The 24890-nt window shown below is 47.4% G+C and overlaps 1 long non-coding RNA gene across 1 annotated transcript in view; it reads right to left on the reverse strand.

Moving 5' to 3' along the window:
- Window positions 1-2654: 2654 nt before the first annotated feature.
- LOC144684263 (uncharacterized) overlaps window positions 2655-24890 on the reverse strand; it is a 49714-nt gene continuing 27478 nt past the window's right edge. Inside the window, exon 3 of the long non-coding RNA XR_013577468.1 lies at window positions 2655-2716. This is a non-coding gene — a long non-coding RNA (uncharacterized LOC144684263). The remainder of the gene's footprint in view (window positions 2717-24890) is intronic.

Below are 24890 nucleotides of genomic sequence, written 5' to 3' on the forward strand. Positions count from 1 at the left end.
GGCCTCAGCAATTACAGGGCTGGCTGCTTGGGGATAAGGGGCATCTGCTCAAACGGCTCATGATACCCATGCACAAAGGTCCAGTAATTATCATGAATCAGCTACACATCACATGAATGTGAGTCTCACAAAGGGAGGTGATCACTGAGTGGGAACCCAGGCAATAAGAGGGCACATCGATACATATGCACGACGCTTTCAAATGACGAGACCATTCTCATGAACAGCAAATGTATTTATGAAGATGCATGATATATAAAGTGTTTGAACACCCGTGACCCAAAAGTGATGTCAGTATTTCTTAATTTTCCTAACCCTACCGCCATACCTGGGTAGCAGTCCTGACAGGCACAATATAGGTGGAGGCAGCCTGCTGACTGCCACGCCATGTTGTCTGTGAAGACCTTGGCGGACATCCTCTGGTGGCCCGAGGCCTGGAGGGCCCCGGTCAGATAAAGTTCTCCTTCTCAGGGGCAGGTGCACCCTCCTTGGCCTGACCAGCTGGAGTGGATGGGGCCACAGCCAGGGGGGATTTGAAGTGGCTGTAGACCCTTAGAGCGCCCTGTGTGGAGACACCGGGGTGTCCACCTGATGTTCATCTGCCCTGTTGATGCCCAAGGGCCCCTCCCTGACACCTTGAGGAGAAGGGGCATCTGGGAGGAGGTCTAGGTTCCCCTCCCCCTCTCGCCTTGCTACTGATGGTTCCCACCAAAGCCTAGAGCCATGGAGTGCAGGTCCAAATGCAAATCTGGCAGGATCTACTGGACCAAGGTCTCCAAGGTGGTCACCACCCTTCCCATGGAGACCTTGAGGCGCTTGCATGTCAGAGCCACATCAGACAGTGCATGGCCAGACTCCTCCATCCTTCGCTCCAGACAGTTGACTGCCTCTTGCAACTCTGCCTGATCCCCGCCTGTCGTTGCATCTCCAACATTGTCTTAGTGGCCACTCGCAGAGTTTCATCATCTGACTGGGACTCAGCGGGTGGCTGATCTCCAGCAGTCCTCCCGAGTTCCAGATACCTGGGCTGTCACTGCCTCCGACTGCTGTGGAGATGTCTCAGTGAGGTATTCTCCACAAACCAACCCTGAACTTAATCCAGAACTAAAAGCCACATGGGGTGTGTGTCTGTGCGCTGGTGAAGGGTACAGGTGAATCAGTGACATCTTCTTGGGTTGGCTCCTCAGCAACCTCCTGTGAGGTGGGCTGGGGGGCTGGGGCTTCTGTTAGCCCCACTCCTCTATCTGGACCTTCTGCTGCCTGTCAGAGAGAGAAGATAGATTTAATTCACGAGCAGGCTGAACACAGGATTGCATGTCACTCACTGTGAATGTCAGGATGTGATCAACTCATGGAGGGCTCATCCGTACTGGGTTGTGGGGAGAAGCTGATGCTGCCTTCCCCACAGAGCGATCTCTGTCCTCCCCAGCCAGCTCAGCAGCAGCCTCCTCAAAGTCAGTGAGGGCAGTGATTTTGGCCGTCCATCCTCCAGCCTGGGATATTTATCTCCTGTTGTGGGCAAGCTTGGCCTGCATGAAGACAAGTGGATGGAATACATTGAGAAGGGATGGAGCAGAGGTTGGGAAGACACACCAGCGCAGCATATCTCCTGTGTGTGCTGAGCCCTCCCCAGTAAGGGTTGAGGATGGAGTTTGAGCAGCATGATAGATGAGGTGCCGGTGATGTTAAAGTGTCCGTGAGACAAGCAGTGCTGATGTGTCCCCCGTTAATAGATCCCTGAGCAGTGTATGATGCCATGATCAGAGTGTGAGATTGGCGTGAGCTGAAGGTTGACTTACCCTGGTGGAGCGGATGAGAACATTCATCCTCTTCCTGCACTGGATGACATTCCTGGGACGAGTGCCCGAAGAGCTGACCTCCCTTGCAACCGCCTCCCAGACCGGCGAGGTGAGGCTGGCAGGCCTCCTGGAGTCACCCCTGGGGTTGAAGACATCCTGGTGTAGACGCATTCCTCTTACCAAAGCCTCGAGGGTGTCATGGCTGAACCTCGGGTACAGCCTTCTTCTTGTGTGAAGACATCGGGATACATCTCCTGAAGACAGCTAGGCTGGAGAGAGTGGAATGTGTGTGTCAAGGCGGTGTTTAAATATGGCGCCTGGACCTTTGACCCTTTTAGGTGATGGCGGGGCCTATGAATCAGTTCCCAACCAGCCATGTGACTCGGAGAGATACCCATGCATAATTAATTAGCTTCCGAGCACGAAATCAGGGGCGATTTTCCGCCATTCCGATAAGCGGGAAACATGCCACAAAACACGCCCACCACACACACAGCTTCAAAAGTGGATAATTCCGCCCAATGTCTCTTTCCTCATCTTAATGTGTTTTTTCTTTCAAATAAAAACAAATTTAATTTTGAAACCCCTAATTACTACCTGTGATTAAATGATTAACTTATGTAATTAAAATGTTTACATTTTCTTATCACGGTGACAGGGAAAGAGACACATATACAGAGAGTGACGGATGGACAGACGTATATCCAGGAACCAATCCCAAAGCACCAAGTTTAATGTTTGCAGATATCTGTTGAAGGACATAAACAAGTTCCACCTTACAATAGTCAGCGCAGTTACAGGGAGTCCTCACTTAAAGTTGTGCTTGCGTTCCTGAAAATTGCGACTTTAAGTGAATCGTGGGTTCCCATTGGAATCAATGTTAAAGCCGGAGTTAGGTTCCTTTGGATATTGCAAACCTGGAAAAAACCAGTGTGCAAGTTGAAATAATGTACCATTCATGTGTTGCACTCTGCATTCCTGGCTGAAATAACTAGTGAAATAAAATGCATCACTAAATATAAAAGAAATACAATATACAATACTGTAAATGTAAAACACTTAAAAAAAATTACACTCGCCTACAATATTTTTAGATTGTTAGATTGGAACAGTTTTAGATTGACCAGGCTTCATCTGATGTCAGAAGTCGGTCGGTACAGGTGGCAGCTGAAGTCCCAGGACTGCCTGCACCGATTAACTTCCACCACCAAATACAGCCCAAGACTTCAGTGCGAGTTCAGAACGGGAGCCAGGAGAAGGGAATGGCTGAAGAACCGATCCTGGGGCACTTATAAAAAAAAATTTATGTTCATTTATGGGATACGGACATCGCTGGCTAGGCATTTGTTACCCATTCCTAATTGACCTTGTTCAGAGGTCATTTAAAAGTTAACCACATTGCTGTAGGTCTGGAGTTACATGTAGGCCAGACCAGGTAAGGACAGCAGATTTCCTTCTCTAAAGGGCATTAGTGAACCAGATGGGTTTTTACAACAATCAACAGTCTCATGGCCATCATTAGATTTTTAATTCCGGATTTTTTTTATTGAATCAAAATTCCATCATCTGCCTTGGCAGGATTCAAACCTGGGTCCCCAGAGCATTACCCTGGGTGGCTGGATTACTAACCCAGTGACAAAACCTTTGCGCCATTGGTATAAGGTAAGAACAGGGACCAGGAGGCAAGGGTGGGAACAGAAGTGAAGGAGTGAGGGCAGAAGTGCTGGGGTAAGGTCATGTGAGCAGGTAGGCCACGGAAGAGGAAGAGTCCGTGGCAAACGACATTGAAGTGAAACTGGCAACATTTTCCTAATTGTCCAGTACACAAACATTGCCTAAAAAAGCATTCAGTGGCCTCACGTATGCTAGTGTGCTATCAATAACACGCAGCACTTTGGGGAATTGAACCAGCTTTAAGAGTATGGTTTCCATCACATTATTGCATGTTTTCCATGGGTAAGCAGATGATTCGAATGACTTGGGCAGGCAGGACACTTATGACTTGAATGATGCTGCGGTGGACTGTTGGGAGATTGAGCAGGCATCGCTCCCTGTTGCCTGGAAAGACCTAGTGGTACAAAGGGCAATGTTTTTTACTTTGGTAGACGCTGTCCCTATCCTGCAAGTGGGTTGCTGGCCTGGTTACAGGGTTACACACAGCCCTGCGATAGCCTCCTTGGGGGAATCGTACGTGGCGATTTAACTCCCTGCCATTGGTGGGAAAAGAGTGGACAGCAGTGAAAATGAAGAGTCATCATGTTCTCCTCCGTTCCTGATGATCTTCAATTTCAACAGCATGGATCTCGGCAAAGGGAGAGTCTCCTGCCGGACTCTGACATGAGTCTCATTGACAAATGCAAATAAGGCCCCAGGATGTGCGTGGGACCCCGATGGGATTTTAACCTGATCTTGTGTGGCTGTGACATCGCTGACTAGGTGAAGCTGTTGACAAACCAGCAGGACCTTCTTAGGTTATTTAAAGAAAGGCTTTCGTTAGCGTGGCCCGAACCACTCTTCAAAGCCACTCGGAAAGTTCAGGGGCAGGGTTTTCCCTGTGGGAATTGAACCCCACCGCCAGGCTGAAATGGAGGTCACACTGGGTGGAATCATCCCAGGAATTTGCAACGTCCAATATCGGGCGGGGAAAACAGTATTTGACCCGCCGACGGCAAAGGCAGTTTTCTTCCATAGTATCATGTGGCACTTTGTTCAGAGGCACGGGTTTTATGTCAGATCGCTGGTGGAGTGGCCTCTGATTCGCCTAGCCCGCCGTCACCTCAGGCCTTCAGTAATCCGGGTGCCATATTTAAAGGACGTCCCTGCACAGAGCTGGCATTCGCTAAGGGATTGAAAGCTTCTGAGAAGTCATGTCTGCCGAAGGGAGGAATCATGCTTCTCCCAAATTTAGCGATCCCTCCCTCAAGCGGCTACTGGACACAGCGGAGGACTGCCCTGAGGTCCTCTACCCCTGCTCTGGGCAAAGACCAGCAAGCAAGATTACCACTCCAGCGTGGGAGGTGGTGGCAGCGGTGGTCTGTGCCAATGCTCTGCAAAAGAGGACAGCCACCCAGTGCCGAACAAGGATGAATGATCTCCTTCGTTCCGCCAGGGTAATTCACTCTTCTCATCATTCTCAACTCACACACACTATTATGGCACAGCTGATGGTAAACGCCGGGCTGCCCAAATCCCAGAGGGAAGCTTGAAACAGCTGCCAAAATGTTTTTTTGCAATTTGTATAGTATGAGGAGAGGTTCTGAAATCACGATGTGATGTCCCCGACTACTTGCGATAAATTTATATTAGAGTATATGTTTATTAAAAGAAAATAGAGAGAACAAAGCACAATTACACTTAAACACAAGAATGATTTCACACAATAAATATTACTTTAAAACAGTTCCACAAGATCTTAATTAATTGGCCTCAGAGCTAACGTTCCCCTTTTCTGCTCAGCAACTATCCTTATGGATTTAAAATCTATCGAATTTAGAATTTTTACCACGCAGTGCCTTTTCCTCTTGGGGTGTCCTCTGAAGCTAACAGCACCTGGGTGTTGAGGTCTGGCCTTGTTCACACTGTCTTCTGGGAGACCTGACCAGCTACCTTTATGTAGGCATCAATATTTCTTTAAATGCATTCCTTCCCTTTCATCTCTCTATTGTCTCAACCAGCCTCTTTAGAAATGCTTTATTCCCAGACCTGATTAGACGTTTCTTTACTTTAGCTCTTAGGTTTTTTAAAATACACTTACCCTATCTTTACCTTATTTATTTACATCTCTTTACAGTCTGCGTATATCCCCCTTTGAACTAAAACAACTCAATTCAAAACCATTCCTGTTATTGTTTTATGTAAATTCTGATTGAAGTTCCTCTTGGTTCATGAACATATCAAAACCACTTCTTACTGTTGCTTTTGGACTCTTGCAGTCACTATGGCTCTTACCCCAATTACCATATTGACACAACCCAACAGCCTGTCTTCCAGTACATAAAAAAATGAAAAATGACAGGATTATTAACAGAAGAAAAATATTACAATTTCTTGTTTCCTTGACAACTCTCACATGTCCATCACACATCCACAGGAATCTGACTCACTGCCAGTTCAAGGGGCATCACCACTCACTCTCTCACACACACCTTCATCTGCCCTGTGGATCATGTCCTCATCCCGTCCATAGTGCCACTCACCGCCCACACATGCCAGGCATCCTTCTGACCTGGCCTGGCAGCTGTCCTGCTTACGCCCTCTCCATCTGTATTCATGCAGGACAAGCTGGCACACAACAAAAGGGAGAGGTTGCAGAGGAATGGTGGAGGAATGCCCGACATCAAGGTCCTCATAGACTTTGAAAATAAGGTCACCCAGTTGGCTGGAAACGACCTAGACCGTTCCTGTGCTGATGGTGAGGTAGGCCACGCTCCCTCAAGTGAGGATCCAGCAGTGCAACATCCATCAGACAACCAGGCTGTTAGTGAGTTCCCCTGTTCCGCAGTCCCCTGCCATGCACTGACTAACTCTCCTTGTTTTCTCAGGCACATCTAGGAAACAGCCGAGGGGGGTCCACGAGCCATGTCCTCGGTTCAAACCCCGAAGACACCTCGGAAGACAAATCTGATGACACCCTAATTGAAGACCCATCACAGCGCTCACCCACACCCTCCACCAGCGCAGAGACACACGTCTCAGTGGGACTTAGTTCTAGAGTAGCCTCGGGTCACAATCTGGTGAGCACATCGCACTGTCTGATCCACAGCGGGTGAGGCAGGGACTTCCCAGGTGCCCGGCACTCGGAGGACTGCTGGAGGCCAGAAGTTTGCTGAGTCCGAGTCAGATGATGATCCTCTGGACTCAGTCCTGTCACAGTTGCTGGAGCTGCAAAGGCAAGCTCGGGAACATCAGGAAGGGATGTCCGCTGCACTCCTCAGATTGCAAGGCCCATTGGAGGAGTCCATCTGCCTTCACTCTGGGGGTGGGGGTGGGGGGGGGCGGGGGTGGGGGTGTCAGGGGACAATCCCACCTGGATTTACATCACCAGGAAACATGACCAAGGCCTTCTTGCAAGATTCTTCGATCTCGCCACCAAACAGGCCCAAACCGTGAACAGGGGCAGAAAATCCCGGCCACTGCGTGGGAAATGGTCACTCATTGTGATTTTCTCTGCGGCAGCCAATTAATGACCACGGTGTAGCCTCGCCATCCAATTAAGGATGGTGATTGGGCTCTTGAAGCTGAAGGGCCAATCAGAGGTCTCCCAGCTTGAAAGAAGCAGCAAGATGCAATGGAAGGTAAGGGAGAGGGTGCTTCAAAATGGAGATGATCCCCTCCCCTAACCTTTTAAAAGTTAAAGTAAAACAATGGCTTTTGCAGCCAGGCCCATGTGGGGGGGGGGGAGGGAACAGCCTCTCCAAAGAGTGGCCCACAGCTGCTGCAGTGTTCCGACAGACAGGGAGGGCCTCTTGGCCTGCCTGGAGCGCTGGGTCCCCAGCCTCCTTTCCCCTACCCCACCACCCAACCTTCAGAAGAAAACAGCTTGAAGAAACAGTGAATAACCCCCTGTTTGTGCATGACACTTTGGCAATTGGCTTTTAGTTTTTAATTACATACACAAGAAATTGTGCAATAGTACAATTCAAGGTGCAGAATGTGAGATAAAGGGGGATGTTAAGAACATGTAGGTTCGGTTGCAGGTTGGGGGTTAAATCCAGCAAATATCTGCGTGTGCCAGGAAGCCAGTTCCAACACATCAACGCTCGCGTTTAATTCAGGTTCATTATCGGTTTGCAACAATCCCTTGGGCAGAGGTGGGCTGCCTATTAGCATGTGCCAACTATTCAACTGGAATGTTATTTGAACACACTTCTAAATTTAATATTTCAGCCACAGGTCCCCCAGTCTTCCTGAAATTCACGACTGAAAACAAGACGAGGGCGGGGATTTTCTGTGCTCGCTGGCGTCGAGCGTGGCATGAACGGACAATATGGCGAGAAGGACAAAAATCGGTCTCGTGACGTCGTGAAACCAGTTTGCAATCGCCCTCTCCACCCGCCGATGGTGGGCTGCGTTTCCCGGCATCGAACGGCGGGAACCTCATTGTAATAGATCTGCATATCATTATAAGCCCAGCCCGCCGGAGTTTTCCCCCCCCAACACTGGATCGTCCGCCCACGTTGGCGTGATCGTACGCCGACACGTTTCACAACAACATATGAAAGGCATGCACTTGGCGGGCTGCCCTTTGAGGGGAACTCGGAGGGTCCATAATAACCTTTGATGTGGCACCTTATCAAATGCCTCCTGAAAATCTAAGTATATCCACAGGATCCCCTTTATTCACAGCACATGTTACTTCTTCAAAGAACTTCAGTAAATTGGTTAAACATGATTTCTCTGTCACAAAATCATTTCCACACTGCCTGATTACCTTGAATTTTTCTAAACGCCCTGCTATAATGTCTTTAATAATAGCTTCTACGACAGATGTTAAGCTAACTGGCCTGTAGTTTCCTGCTTTCTGTCTCCCTTCCTGCTTGAATAAAGGAGTTACATTTGCTATTTTCCAAGATAATGGAACCTTTCCTGAATCGAGGAAACTTAAAACCAACTCATCAATATCTCACCAGCCACTTCTTTTAAGACCGTAGTATGAAGTCCGTCAGGACCCGGGGACTTGTCAGCCCACAGCTCCAACAATTTGCTCAGTACCACTTCCCCGGTGATTGTAATTTTCTTCAATTCCTCCCTCCCTTCAATTTCCTGATTTACAGCTATGTTACTTGTATTCACTTTAATGAAGACCGATGCAAAATATCTGTTCAATTCATCTGCCATCTCCTTATTTTCCATTATTAATTCCCCAGACTCAATTTCTATAGGACCAATGCTCACTTTGTTAACTCTTTTCTATTTTAAGTATCTATAGGAACTCTTACTATCTGTCTTTATATTTCTAGCTAGCCTTCCCTTGTACTTTAATTTTCTTCCTTATTAAGCTTTTAGTCATTCTTTGCTGTTTTTTATATTCTGTCCAATCTTTTGACCTGTCACCCATCTTTGCACAATTATATGCTTTCTCTTTAACTTTGATACTATCTTTAACTTTTTTAGTTAACCATGGATGGGGGTCCTCCCCTTTGAATTTTTCTTTCTTTTAGAATGTATCTATTCTGTGTAATCTGAAATTTCCCCTTAAATGTCTGCCACTGCATCTCTATTGACTTATCCCTTAACTTAAGTTGCCAGTTCACTTTAGCTAGCTCTGCTTTCATGCCCCCATAATGCTGTCATTATTTAAGTTTAAAATACTAGTCTTAGGCCCACTCTTGTTTCCCTCAAACTGAATGTAAAATTCAATCATATTATGATCATTGCTACCTAGGGGCACCTTCACTATGAGGTCATTAATTAATCCTAGCTCGTCGCACAATATCCGGTCTAGTAGAGCCTGCTGCCTGGTTGGCTCCAGAACGTCCTGTTCTAAGAAACTATTCTGAAAACATTCTATGAATTCCTCATTTAGGCTACCCTTGCACATCTGTCTTTTTTAATCCATATGTAGATTAAAATCCCCCATGATAATCACCGCACCTTTCTAACAAGCTCCCATTATTTCTTCTTTTTCCCTTCCTACTGTGTGGTTGCTGTTAGGGAGCCTGGACACCACTCCACAAGTGACTTTCCTTTATCATTTCTCATCTCTACCCAAATATCCTGGTTTCTTAAATTTAGGTCATCCCTCTCTATGCTGTTAAATTATCTTTAATTAACAGAGCTACCCCTCCAACTTTCCTAGCTTCCTGACCTTCCTAAATGTCATGGACCCTTCAATATTCAGGTCCCAATCTATGTCATCCTGCAGCCATGTCTCTGTAATGGCTATCACATCGTACTTGTTTATCTCAATTTGCACTATAAGTTCATCTGTTTCGTTTTGAATGCTACGTGCATTCAGACACAGAGCCTTAAGTTTTGTCCTTTTATTACTTTAGTAACCTTTAGCTTTACATGCCGATTTACTCTTAGGTATGTACTCTCTACCCCTTCCTGTCACCGTCTGTTTATCATTTTCCATACCTTTCTGTCTTGCCTTGTCTATACTCTTTGATATACCACATCTTTCCAAATTTGATCTCTTGCCCCCACTATTTTGTTTAAAACCCTCTCTACTTCCCTCGTTATGCAGCTGGCAAGAACACTGGTCCCAGCACAGTTCAGGTGTAGACCGTCCCAACGGTACAGCCCCCACTTTCCCCAGTACTGGTGCCAGTGCCTCAAGAACCGGAACCCACTTCTCCCACACCAGTCTTTGAGCCACGCATTCATCTCTCTAATCTTATTTGCCCTAAGCCAATTTGCATGTGACTCAGGTAATAATCCAGGGCAGGATTTTCCCGTCGGCAAGTGGGGGCAGGGCCTGCTCGCCAATGCATAAAATGACACGTGGTGTCGTCGGGCGGAACTCCCGACGTCACCGTGCCCCATTTAAATTTTCCGGTAGGCGGGGGCGCAGCAAATTCAGCTGCAGGCCCACCGACCTGTCAATGACCAATTGAGGCCATTGACAGAATCATTAAACGAATTAGTGGACCTGCCCGTCCAGCCTTAAGGTTGGCGGACAGGCCGGGAGCCCCGGCGCGAATTAGAAAAAGCATCAAACCTCATCCACGGGTGGGATGAGGTTTCATGTAGGTGTTTAAAAATTCTAATAAAGTCTTTGTAAAAATTATGGACATGTCCCAACTCATGTGACATTGTCACTTGAGGAGACACGTTAGGGAAATTTAATTTTTCTATTTTTAGCTTTTTTACATTTAGAGCCGATCTCCCTGAGGCTGCATTTAGCCTCAGGGAGATGAGTGCACTCTTCTGTGCGCATGCGCTAAAGAGCACACATTCGATTTTGGGAGTCCCCCCCCCATCCCCACCTGCACAGGGAGCGCATAACACTTCCATGCGGATGTCACACTGGGCGGGCCTTAATTGGCTCACCCAAGTAAAATGGCGCTGCGCCCCCAATTGGGGGCGCCAATCGGAAGCGCGCCTGTGAGTGCCCACCATTCAACTTCCCCCACAATGGGGGGGAAAATCCTGGCCCCAGAGATTATTACCTTTGAGGTTCTCCTTCTTACTTTGGTGCCTGGATCCTCATTCTAACTATGCAGAACCACTTTCCTTGTCCTGCCTATGTCGATGGTGCCTACATAGACCATGACTACTGGATCCTCCCCCTCCCACTGCAAGTTCCTCTCCAGCCCTGGGCAGATGTCCCGAGCCCTGGCCCTGGGCAGGCAACACAGCCGTCTGGACTCTCACTCTTTGCTGCAGAGAAGAGTGTCAATCCCCCTCACTATACTCTCCCCTACTACCACCACATTCCTGTTTGCTCCCCCCAGCTTGATCAGCTTCCTGTACCATCATGCCATGGCCAGCCTGCTCCTCCACCTTGCAGACCTCGCTTTCGCCCACACAGGTTGCGAGCATCACAAACCTGTTTGACAATTGCAAGGTCTGAGGTTCCTCCACTACTGTCTGCTCGATCCCTTTACCTGCCTCACGCATGGTCACATCCTCCTGTCCCTCACCGCTGACCAAAAACAGAGGACTTTATTCTAAGAGGTGTGACTGTTTTCTGGAACAAGTTGCCCAGGTATTTCTCCCCCTCCCTGATGTTGTGCAGTGTCTGCAGTTTGGCTTCCGGCTAAATAACCCTGATCCGGGATTCCTCTAGCTGCTCACACTTTCTGCAGATGTGTTTGTCGTGGATCACCCTGGTGTCCAAAAGTGCCCACATTCCACATCTGCAACATAACACCTGACCTACCATTGTTACTTATGTTATTTAGTTAGTTTAATTTAATTACTTTCTTAATTAGCTTAGAATAATTCCTATGTACACCACAATGTACTGTGCTTGTTAAATGCTAGTACTGCCTACGTTTCTTAATTACACAGGTACATGTTTTAGGTATTTATTTTAATTATTTTATTTTAATTAGAAGTTTTAGTTCTTTTCATTTATCAATCTATCTTAGCTCAGGTGTCCTAAGATGGCTATTAACACACTGTCTGTTACACCAAGCACTTATCAGCCAATCAAATTACTAACTTCCTGTGATGTCACAGTTTTTTTCCATTCAGTTTTTTCAGCAGCTGAAATTCCAGGTAGTACAGAACTTGAATATTGCGGAAAAGAGAGACATGTTGCTGAAACTTTTCATCTCGCATTCATCAGGACAAACACGAGAATGCCAAATTTCAACCCATCACAACAATTTATACTACAGGAGAAGAGGGTGCTGATTGGCTGGCAAGTCAACTCTCATCGGCTGAGCTTACCATGGAGAAAGTAATGGAGAACAATAAGCTCCCCAAGCTCTCAGGTAATTCAAAAAAAAGTGCAAGGTTTGAACAAGGTTTGTTTGCAGAGAAGGGGATCCCTGCGTATGAACATATGTCACTTCTAGCAAGCGTAAATGAGCCACATTCCAAGCTCGAGTGCTAGAGGAAAATCTTCGGCAACGTGTCTTCGCTTTTCAGCAAAGTGATAATAAGGCAGTTGACTTAATATGCTGCAGACAGACACACTGAACCTAATTCCGGGATTCCCACATGATATCAGATCCTCCTGCCTCCTCCATTCCTGAGGCACCTCTGAGTTTTTATCAGGGACAAAGTCTTTATAAACCATTAAAAACTTGTCAAACTTAAAGCTTGGAATCTAGAATGTAAAGATCCAATAGCATATAAATGCCATTTCTTTATATTCTATCACGTGATAATGGTTTTTACATTATTCTTGAAGTATTTTCAGGTAGACGAAAGGTGCCTGGAATATACCAAGTGCCTTCAGAAGCAACCGAATCACAAACTGGAGATGTTGAAGGTTTGGGAATCTTCTGTAAAACAGCAACACTATTTTATTTGGCCACAGAAGGGAGAAGTGGAGCACATTAGCCAGCCCTGGGTGTACCTACATGAAGAAAATCAACTTTAAACCCTGAATTTGCTGCCGCTGTGTGGCCAACAGTGGAAATGTAGGACACTGTACTTCAGGGCATCGAGTGTAAACAAAACGTTTTCACATAGGCACAACCATTAAAATAGACTTGTCAGCAAAATTAAAATCCATGGGATTAAGTGCACTGTGGCAGCACGGACACACAATTGACTGGGAGACAGAAAGCAGAGAGTGGTGGTGAACTGTGGTTTTTTTAGACCAGAGGGCAACATACAGTAGTATCCCACAAGAGTCAGTACTTCGACAACCGCTCTGTTTGCCACAAAACTCAGAAATGCTGTAAGCAATGAGGAGAACAGTGACAAATTTCAGAAGGTCATGGACTGGTAAAAAAACGTGCAGACATGTGGGGGATGAAATTCAACACCGGAAGTGTGAGGTAATACATTTTTGTAGGGAGAATGAGGAGAGGCAATATGGACTAAATTATGCAATTTTAAAGGGGGTGCAGGGACAGGGAGATTTGGGGGATGGAGGGCTGTTCACAAATCTTTGAAGGTGACAAAACAAATTGAGAGTTGAAAAAAGTGGCCATTAGCGAAATTAATGGCAGGATTGAATGTCAAAGGAAGGAAGTTGTCCTCCATCTTTACTGCTTAGACCTCAGCTGGAGTATTGTGCTAAATAGAGAGATTACAGAGCTCTGAGGTACAGAGGGATCTGGGTGTCCTGGTACATGAATCAGGAAAAGTTAGTATCAGGTACGGCAAGTGATTAGGAAGGCAAATGGAAAGTTGTTGTTTATTGCAAGGGGGATTGAATATAAAAGTAGGGATGTTTTACTACAGTTGTACAGAGCATTGGTGAGACCACATCTGGAGTACTGTGTACAGTTTTGATCTCATTTTTAAACAAATTATATAAATGCGTTAGAAGCAGTTCAGAAAAGGTTCACTCAACTCCTTCCTGGGATGAAAGGCTTATGAAGAAAGGTTAGACAGGTTGGGCCTGTATCCATTGGAGTTTAGAAGAATAAGAGGTGACCTTATTGAAACATATAAGATCATGAGGGGACTTGACAGGGTGGATGCTGAAAGGATGTTTCCCCTTGTGACAGAGTCTAGGAGCGGAATCATCCCAGATTTGCACTATGTGCAGTAGCGGGCGGAAAAAAGGACATTTTACCTGCCGGCCACAGTGGTGGGTTTTCACGCCGTATCGTGATTGACTAATTTGCTAGAGTTCTTTGAAGATGTGACAAGCAAAGTGGATAATGGGGATCCTGTAGATGTAGTATATCTGGACTTCCAGAAGGCCTTTGATAAGGTGCCGCACAAAAGATTAATACACAAGATAAGAACACGCGGAGTTAGGGGTAATATATTAGCTTGGATAGAGGATTGGCTAACCAACAGAAAGCAGAGAGTCGGGATAAATGGGTCTTTTTCTGGATGGCAAGCTGTAACTAGTGGGGTGCCACAGGGTTCGGTCCTTGGGCCCCAACTATTTACAATCGATATTAATGACTTGGATTCAGAGATAGAAGGTACTATAGCTAAATTTGCAGATGATGCCAAAATAGGTGAGAAAGTAAGTGGAAATGAAGAAATAAGAAATTTACAAATGGATATGGACAGGTTAGGTGAATGGGCCAAAATTTGGCAGATGGAGTTTAACGTGGGTAAGTGTGAGGTTATCCATTTTGGTCGGAAGAACAAAAAGGCGACTTATTATTTAAATGGAGAGAAACTTCAGAAGCTTCAGTGCAGAGGGATCTGGGTGTCCTCATGCATGAATCGCTGAAAGCTAGTATGCAGGTACAGCAGGTAATAAGGAAGGCAAATGGAATTTTGGCATATATTGCTAAAGGAATAGAGTATAAAAATAGGGAAGTGTTGTTGCAACTGTACAAGGCATTGGTGAGACCGCACCTGGAGTACTGTGCACAGTTTTGGTCCCCTTACTTGAGGAAGGATGTAGTTGCACTGGAGGCGGTTCAGAGGAGGTTCACTAGATTGATTCCAGAGATGCGGGGCTTGTCTTATGAAGAGAGATGGAGCAGTTTAGGACTATACTTGCTAGAGTTTAGAAGGATGAGAGGAGATCTAATTGAGGTAAATAAGATGCTAAAAGGGATAGTCAAAGTAGACGTGGAGCGGATGTTTCCCCTTGTGGAGCACTCTAGAACGAGAGGCCATAGTTTTAGGCTAAGGGGTGGTAGATTTAAATCAGAGATGAGGAGGAATTACTTTTCTCAAAGGGTCGTGAATCTGTGGAATTCACTACCTCAGAGTGCAGTGGATGCCGGGACGCTGAATAAATTTAAGGAGGAGATAGACAGATTTTTAATTAGTAACGGGTTGAAAGGTTATGGGGAGAGGGTGGGAAATTGGAGTTGAGGCCGAAATGAGATCAGCCATGATCGTGTTGAATGGCGGGGCAGGCTCGAGGAGCTGAATTGCCTACTCCTGCTCCTAGTTCTTATGATCTTATGTATTATCCCAATCCCACCTCATTGATCCTACATTCCCAGTAAACACGCCATTTTGCTGGCGGGCAGCCTCAGATGCGCCCACCGTGCCATCATGTCACTGTTTCTTCGCGCTGGGCACCATGTTTAAAGTGCAGCCGCGTGCATACCTCTCAGTGCTCCCAGCCCAGGACCACAGCACAGAAGACATGGGCCTGAAAGGCAAGAGGGCTCCCCGATTCGGTGACACATCTCTGGGACGCCTTCTGGACATTGTTAGAGCCCGCCGCCATGTCCTCTACCCCCACCCTGGCCTCAGGAGGCCCATCAGTGTCACCACCCTGGCTTGGGAGGCGGTGGCAGTGGTGGTCAGTACCAACACTGCACAGAAGAGGTTCACCATCCAGTGCAGAAAGAGGATGCATAATCTCATCCGTGCTACCAGGTTAAGGCAACCATCTCATCACTGTAAACTCACACACTCAAGCCCATCACACACTCACTGGCACCTCTCTCACTGCCAGCTCAAGGGACATCACCACTCACTCTCTCACACACACACCCTCACATCTCTGTCTGGCCTCTTCTCCTCCGGAGGCTGCTCCCTCAGTCCTCAGCCTCCTGAGGCCACTTGCACAGATCAACATGTGCCCCCACACACACCTTGGGATACCCCCCCACTTCCCCAGTACAGCCCTCGCGTTGCAGCCTCTCCCCTGGCCTGAGGCCACTTCTCTCCCTTCCCCAAGCAAACCCTAGCCCTGCAGCTGTTGAAAAGCCACCCCCACCTTACGGCTGGCCCGGTAGGTAGACACCTGCCCATGAGCCCCCCTAAATGTTATGTAGTGATGCACGCGAAACTTGGCGCTGATGGCCACGAGTGCTGCCTGAAGCAAGGTAGACAAACAAATCTCAAAGTCCCGAGCAAAGTGGAGCTCTACAGGTGCAAGTTGCTTATGTTCAGTTGTGAAACACGTTGGCGTGCAATCACAAGACATGCCTGGGTGATCCAGAGTTGGGGGATGATTCCGGCGGACAGGGCTTATAATGATAAGCAGGTGTATTAAAATGACTTTCCCGATGTCTGGCGGCGGGGATGAGGTACCTCAGTTATAGGGAGAGGCTGAAGACACGGCTGCTGCTCTTCTTAGAACCGAGAGGGTTAAGAGGAGATTTGATAGGTGTTCAAAGTCATGAGTGGCTTTGATCGAATAATTTGAGAGAAACTGTTTCCAGTGACAGAAGGGTTTGCAGCCAGGAGACACAGATTTAAGGTAATTGGCAAAATTACCAGAGGTTACATGAGGAAACTATTTATTTTACAGTGAATTGCTACAATCTGGAATGCATTGCCTAAAAGGGTGCTGAAGCAGATTCTATAAGAATATTCAAAAGTGAATAGGATAAATACTTGAAGGAAAAAACAAATTACAGTGCTATGGGAGTAATGAGATAGCATTATCAAAGAGCTGGCACATACATGATGGGTGAAATGGCCTCTTTCTGTGCTATATCTATGATTCTATCCCTTGATATCCTCAACTTCCAAAAACGTTGGAGCCTAGAAAGTTGTTCAGCCCTGTTCTTTGGGTGTGGGGGTCGTGGTTGGCTGACTGCTGTTGAAACCTGGGGGTGGGGGGTGGTGGGTACAATGCAATTTTGGTGTGCCCCGCCTCATTTCTCCATTGAAGCGAATGGCTGCCTCGCTGCTCCAGCACTGAATTTTCCAATCATGAAGCTGCCTGCAGGAGAAGCAGGAGTAGGCCATTCGGCCCTTCGGTGCCGCCGTACAGAACTCAGGTGAGAGCTTTGATGGGGGTGGGGTACAAGAGAACCCTGGTGATGATGCACTGAGATGCATTGGGTTTTGGACAGCCCGGCTTTAAGATGGCTGAGGGCAAGCTGCAGGCCTTGGAGCTGCTGGCAAACTCCATGACAGTGCTGCTGGACCAAGCCGGGATGGGCCTTCAGGTGGTCAGCTTCCACTGTCAGGCCGGTGAAAATCCCCACAAGGGCCTGAATTTTCCCCTCGTTGGCCGTGTGCAATCGGCGGGCCTGAGAACAGCCGGGAAATGGGCCCCCAACAGCCCCTGACCACGATTTCAGGCTGGTTGGCCAGTTAACGGGCGCTGAAAATCTCAGCGCTGCCAGGGTCGGTGGTGGGGGGGGGGGAAGGGAAGAAGGTGGGCGATGATGTCACCACGGGCGTGGGTGAGCGCTGTGAAGGCAGTCGGCCACCTCAGGGATCTGCAGACCCGCAAGGAATGAAACGAAGCAATAAAAAGCTACAAAAAGAAAGTGTCCATGCAGCACAATCAAGCAGCTGAAAGCAAACCTCATAAAAAATGCTGTCGCCCCAGATATTTCCTTTTATTGAAGATTTCATCCCGCCCTTGGTCGAGGTTTCATGGAAAATGGTAAAGGCCGCCTGGTCAATTCGCCTGCCCGCCAATTGGACGGGCCAAGTAAAATCGTAGACAATTGCGCCGTTAATGCCTCAGTGTTGCAGTGGAAGCAAAAGGCCGTGGATGCCGAACCTTCTGAAGAATGGCAATCGCCGCCGGATGACCTCTCTGCCCCTGTTTAGTTCCCCTACCCTGGAGCTCGGCGTTTCACACCAGGACCACCGACCCCAGCCTCCTGAGAAACGTGGAGCCCACCAGCTCCTCTGGGGTCCTTCCCTCGGAGTGTAGGAGTGTTGGGGGGGGAAGCCAAACCACACCCCCTTTTTTACGGCACTAGCTGCCGTATTCTGGTGGGTTTAACTGTCCCAGCCATTTTGATAAGCTATGGAAAGAAGGTAAGTGGGTGAATTGTTGGGGTGGGGTGGGGGTGGTGTCAGGTATTCAGGGGGGATAGTCGATGGGGAGGCGGTGGTGTGGGGATTGGGGGTGTGATTGTGCAGTCGGGGTGAGGTGATAATTGAAGGGTCGGGGTGTAGTTGGGGGGTGGGGGGTATTTGGACAAGGAGGGTAGTCAGGGTCTCCAGTGGGGCGATATTCAGGGGTGTAGTTGAGGAGTGGGGAGGTAGTCCAGGGGGCCGGGAGGGCAGTTGGGGTGGGGAGGTTCTTGGGAGTTAGTCGGGTGGTTGTGGGGGGGTGACCTATAGGGTGTAGACAGGTTGGGAATGTGGTCAGGGGTTGGGGATAGTTATTGGGTGGGGTCCAGTGGGTGTTCAGGGTGGGGGCGTAGGGGGTAGTAAGGAGATGGGGGTAGTCGGGGGCTTGGTGAGTAGTCGGGTGGTCGGGGGGTCTGGTAGTTGTGGGGGTCAGAAGTACAGTTGCCCAGGGGTTAGAACTGGTTTTAATTTTTCTAACATTTCCTGGGCAACTATTCAGGTAAGTGAGTTGGGATCATCGGAAGTCTCCAACTTTAAATTGGAATTTCAAGAGTTCCAGGTATGATTGGCCAATGGAAGTTGAAACTTGCCTGGAGACCTCTGAGCGGTTCTCCAGTGCATCTTCTGGGGTACCTCTGGGGTGCGACTGTCTGGAGACTGGCAGATCTGGGCCAAAGTTTCGAACCCTGCTAAAGGGTGATGACCTGCACCGACACGCTCCAGACACACTGAGGCTCACACACCTGCACAAGGCTTACCCTGGTTTTCCTTTCCCTTGGCAATCAGCGATTCCACGTCCATTTTGCCTTACCAAGGGCAAGGTGAATCTCTTAATGCTGTCGTTGGCAACCTCACTTACAGCCGAATTTAACATTTTCAATCTCGCTGAAAATGCTTCATCTTCAGGGACAGGAATTTGGGAATTGAGCTGCTGCAGCTGTGGAGATTGGTTGGCCGGTGACAAACCTCCGGCATCCAGGGATAGAGCTGATAATGGCGGAATTTAATAAGAAGTGAGCGGCTCTTGACGGGAGGACAGGAAGTGGACTCCACTCCTGCTCACATGTCGCACGCTACCCCACACACATACACACACACACACACACACACAATCACAGGGCAATTTGTAAGTTTGAGTGGCCGACACTTGTCACACATACAATCACATGACGGGTTCCCACCCCCACCCCCAACCCCTACCATCATCTGACTCAGTTCCAGGTCGGGGTGGGGTTTGGAAGGCTCACCTCTGCAGGCAGGGAGGACTGAGGGCGACCGAGAGAAGGGCTCAACCACCTGCAGTGCCAGCTTTGAAATTTTTTGGTGACTGGCAGCCTCCTCCTGTCACCCTCGAACCTACAGCCATCACCCTGGCCCCTGTAACAGTGACAATGGAGCCTAAGCCCCTCCCTGTCGATATCCTTCCTCCAATCCTGGATGCTCGCCTATCCCGATCTCAGATTGGACCTGCCATGTAAGTGTCGGCGTTCCCCATGTCAGACAGCTTCCTTTTTTTTTAGACACCCCAGGACCTAACAGTGGACAGTACTGAACCAGTCCTTTAGAGCCCTCCTTTTGCATTTCCGAACTGCTCTTCCCCTCCAACCCCACCCAAACGTCTGGCTCCTCATGTTGCAGTTCCACGCCCCGGCCCCCCAATCTGCACCCCCACCCCTTCCCTGAAGTCCTTTACTCCCATAGATGCCCCTGACCCAAACCACCCTCCCATCCAGCCCCGAACCACTGCCACTTCACCCGAGCTGCCATTATCCTACTCCCCTCCCCCAATGCCACAGAGTTCACCAAAGTCAACCGACCACAGCAGATCCAAATGGACAGACTTGACTGATGTGATGCATGCCACCTTTAAATGAGCCACAGGTTTCCCGTGCGTCTCTGGCTTAATCTTGAAGGTAGATCTTCATTTGAAAACGTTTTGATGCAATGAGTATTCATGGGATGTAAACAGGATCCTGCCCCCGGAGCCCACTACAACGCCGCTGACTTTTACTCTCAACCTGCCTTTGCAAAACCGAAATTTCACATCGTCTCTAATTAATCCCAACCCCCCAAGATTCCTACTCCGCAAAGGCCTGTCAAATTCCAGCCAAAGTGGTATTCAATTGAGTGAGTTCATCTGAACTCATGTGATGCTTTGTACATTCTGCAGCATCTGTGTGACAATTATTTAAAGTCTAGTTTTGTTTGGGCTCACGTTGCTGTGGTTTTGAAATTCCATGACCCATTGACTTTTGGATTATTGCGGGATTACCCATAGATGTCGGTTTGGTAAAAGCTGTTTGAAAACTGTGCCCAGTCAAAGCTCACTCCAGCTTTGATCTAGTTCATTTATTTTCCCACAAACCAATTGAACCTCTTTCAGTCTGAGTTTAAGCTTCTCACGAGGAACTGTTGTCCATGTCAGTTTAGGACCTTGGAGTTGCTGTAAATCAACTGTGTTTGAGTTGGTTGTTAGGACTCAGCTGGAATTTTTAAGCTAAAGTTGCTTCATTTTGTGTCAAAAAAATGCTTTTGTCATTTTATGTGCCACTGTGGAATGAAGGATTGGAATGCGATTTCCACTGTGCAAATACGCACAGTGTGTGTCAAGTCTGAAAATCTTCAGTGTGGCCTGCACACATGTGGCTGATGTGCAGCTGTCCTCTGTCATGCCTTGAGATTCTCCTGGCCTCAACCCGCTGCTGCAATCCTCTTCTCTTTGATGGCACAGACTTGTCCAGAGTCAATGATGCATTTGGGGCTTGGGTAAGTTGGGAGTCTCAAATTTCAGCTTCGTGAAGTTAGGAAAGCACTAAAGGTAAAATGAAGAGCAGGTGTCTGTAACTTGAAAAAAATGTGAAGGACAGGGTTAAACATCCCTCAGAAGCCTACAGACGGTAAGGGAAGTAGGTGCCCTTTCCAGCTCCTCAGTTACACCTGTCCAGAGTGCTGAGGGGAAGCTGTTGGACATGACTTCTTTTGGGTGTAACGTTACACCATTTGGAGTAATGGTGTAAACCTGTGTGCTTGAAGAGTGGAGCCATGTAAATGAAGCCTACAGGTGTAACGGTGTGCACTGTTAGAAAAACATGCAGACTTGTGTTTGGTGCAGTAACAGCTTAAAGTACCCAAATGTGCCAAGATGCAAATTTCCTCAATCTTTTCAGTGCAAAAGCACCGTGACAGCAGCATTCTGAAGACAATGAGGAAATTTAGGGCCAAGATCTTCCTTCCAGGTACAATGTCAAAAGTTTCTGATAACCTTTTCCCGATTGAGGTGGTCATGTAGAGTATCTCCAATGATCCCTTTTAGCAGCTTATTTCCTGCTTCTGACTTATTGGCCAGAGTTTTGTCAACAGCATGCCATTCCTGACGCTGTAACTGGAACTGTGCGCCACTGGCATTGTCTCTCTCTTTCTTCCGTTTCCCACACAATTACAATTAAAGCTCAAAGTGCTGGTGACGTGCATTGAAAGTTCGTGCGATTCAATGGCGGGGGATGCTTTTCATTGGTGAAACCCGCCATCAGCTGACAATGCACCAGCTGCAGCCGACCTATAAAAGAGCCTCCTGGTCAAACAGGGAGACTGTGCATCACGGCCACAACTTTCCTGACCAACTCCGTTAACGTAAGACTTGAGAGCACAGATTTGGCATGGTGGTTTTTCAAGATTAAATTTCACTTGTAAATATCTAACATTACATTGCTTTCCATTCTTTCATGTGTGCATCGTTCACTATTTGTTGAGACTCGCTTAGTCAGAGAGCTAATGTGCTGGCACACCTCATGGCTGGCACACATTGATGGTTACAGGAGAGTTAGGGGCGTTTCCTTTACTGTGGAAGAAACAATGCTGTGTTTTTGTATTCACTCTTCATTGAATGTTCACATTGATGTCCAGCGTTGTATTTGCCACTCTGTGGGACGGGGGCTCAGCTGGTCCTCCCTTCTCTGTATGGTGAAGGACATTGTCTGAGATCACTGTCAGAGGGTGTAATTGAAATGTTGTAGGTGAACACAAAGCCCTGTAAGGACTCTGTCAACTAACATTCTGCGACTGACGTACATCTGGACACTACTGCCACCCACCTTTAGGTCTCTCATTTTCTTACCTTGACTGACTGTCCCTTCCACCCCCAGCCCAACCTCCCACCACACCCAGGATGGATGCCAGACCCTTCCCATTTCACTCTTCCATGCTCCCGACCCCATCGTCTGCCCTCCCTTGGACCCCTCTTCCACTCCTTCGTGACCCCAACCCCACTCCACACCTCCCCTCCCACCGCTCTCTCACCATGGCCGGTCCTGAGCCTCCATGAAAGCTGCCATTCTCCTACTCCCCTCTTTGTGATGTAGAGTTAAACAAGGAAAAACCGCTGACCTTACACACAGCTGCACAAAGTGGAGTGGTACTGGCATCATGAATCGGGTGCCTCGAGATTCCTGTGAGCCGCTGAATTTATCCCGAGGGTAGGACTTTATTAAAAACCATTACACGTTCACGAGTATTCATGGCATGCAAATGTATTACAAGTAGGAAGCCACCACAGGCCAGCGTAACTCTCGACACGTCACAAACATGCCGCTGACTTTATCTCTGCATCTCAACCCACCATCGAGGAAATCAAAATTTCACATCCCAGGTAATGAAGTCACCCGGCACACCACGTTTCCCGCTCCTGTGGGCTCCTTCAAATCTCCCACATTGTTATTGTTGGATATCAGAACTATGTATTTGTAACAGTGGGCAAGGCCAATAGCACAATGCTGTACGACATGGATCTTTTCCACCACCAGCTATTTGAGCATCGTAACACACCCAAACATGTTCATTCATATTGACCCTATTCAGCTCCTCATAGTCACTACTAATCATACTCTGCTGTTTGGTTTCAATCACTTTATTTTATTTTCATTATTTTAATGGGGTAAAAACACAGAGAACATCCATCCTCCATATCTGGGTCTTCTATATAGTTCTGGATTTTTCCTATGATCACTGGATCGTCAAAATCATGAACAACATTGTAAGCTTCATTGACAGAACACTTTGAGACTGATGCATGGCTTCCATTTGTCATTGTACAGAGGCCTCTGCACATCTTCCTGCTGATATGATTTAAACTCAATCACTGAGTGAATAATTGAGCTTGAGGCAAAATTATAATTCCTAAATCTGTTCCATAGCAATACACACTGTTAGATGCTTTGACATCTTCAAACTTTCTAAGACCCCCATCCCCCACAAAAGCTAACACTTCATTTTTTTATTCTTTCAGTGGATGTGAATGTACACTGGCAAGGTCAGCATTTGCTGCCCATCCCTAATTGCCCTTGAGCAGAGTGGCTTACAAGGCTAATTCAGAGGGCAGTTAAGAGTCAACCGCTTTGGTGTGGGTCTGGAGTCACATGTAGGCCAGACCAGGTAAGGATGGCAGATTTCCTTTCCTAAAGGATATTAGTGAAACCAGATGGGTTTTTACAACAATCGATGATGATTGTCATGGTCACCATCACTGAGACTAGCTTTATATTCCAGATTTACTAATTCAATTAAAATTCCACCAACTGTCATGGTGGGATTTGAACCCATGTCCCCAGAGCATTGGCCTGGGTCTCTGGATTACTATTCCAGTGACATTACCACTATATCACCATCTCCCCCTACATACATGGTGTCAGCAGGCTAAGATCTCACTCTATAGTTTTATAATATATATATGTCATCCTGGCTAATCTATAAAGTTATTATTTTTTAAACTGAACAAAGGCTTTAAACCAACTGATGCCATGTCTGGCTATGACTCAGACGAAAGGAATTTCTGGCCTTCGAACAGCAGCAACCTTGTCATCTCTAAAGAGGCACTAATGCTCCAGTGACTACAGAGACAAGGAGTTGTACAAAGACCATTTACATTTCTAAGGCTGGGCTCTGGCCAATGGAGACAATCCATCTGTGAGGGCAAAAGACCCTGAAGCCACTTTTTGAACTTATTAATGGATGGAACATTAACCATCTGAAGAATCCAGACAAGGAATTTACGTCCTTTGTCCAAACCAAGGTGGACAAGTGGGAGTCATGTCACATGACTCCCCCCCTCCCCCCCCCCCCCCCCTCCCCGCCCAGCCCCTGCACCCCCTCAAGCTTCTAGAACCCGTAGCATTGCCTTGTGGAGCTGAAAAAAGCAGATTGCCATTTTTGGCCTAGTACGCAGCAGCAGGTAAAGGGCTCTGCCCAGGTTTTTGAATACCTGGCTCCCCACCTACACTGTTTTCTACTGGAACCTCTGTACCAGAGCCTATAAGACTAAATCATCTCTACATGCCTCTCCCATCATGCAAGTCATCTCTACTAGAAAAGTGGATTATCCAGCATCAGTCTTCAACCTGCTGACTCTGTGAAGTCATAAACCATTGGACTTTGATTCTGGAGTCTGGACTCACATGAAACAATAATTCTTATCTTCTCTGTGGTCTTTGCCCTGTACCTCTTTCTTTCCATGTCCCTCATCTATTGTATGAATGTACTGGGGGCTACATACAACACCCACTCCTGCATTTTGAGTGTGTGTGAAATAAATTAACCCTTTGAGTTCACCCTATCTCGAGGTTGCTTTGGGGTTATTAATATAAATTGGATCACACCAAAACTGAGGGGTTGGGAAATACACCACCGGTTAACAAAGGGGAAAATCAAAAAACCCCCAAAAACGCCTTTCTGTTTACGGACAGGTGGTGAAAGGAGAAATCAGGGCTGTCTAAATTAAACCTCCTCCTGTCCATAACTATATACACAAACTATGTATCAATCAATGTG

The sequence above is a fragment of the Cetorhinus maximus genome, chromosome 9 (genome assembly GCF_964194155.1).
Source record: "Cetorhinus maximus chromosome 9, sCetMax3.hap1.1, whole genome shotgun sequence".
NCBI classification, from domain to species: domain Eukaryota; kingdom Metazoa; phylum Chordata; class Chondrichthyes; order Lamniformes; family Cetorhinidae; genus Cetorhinus; species Cetorhinus maximus.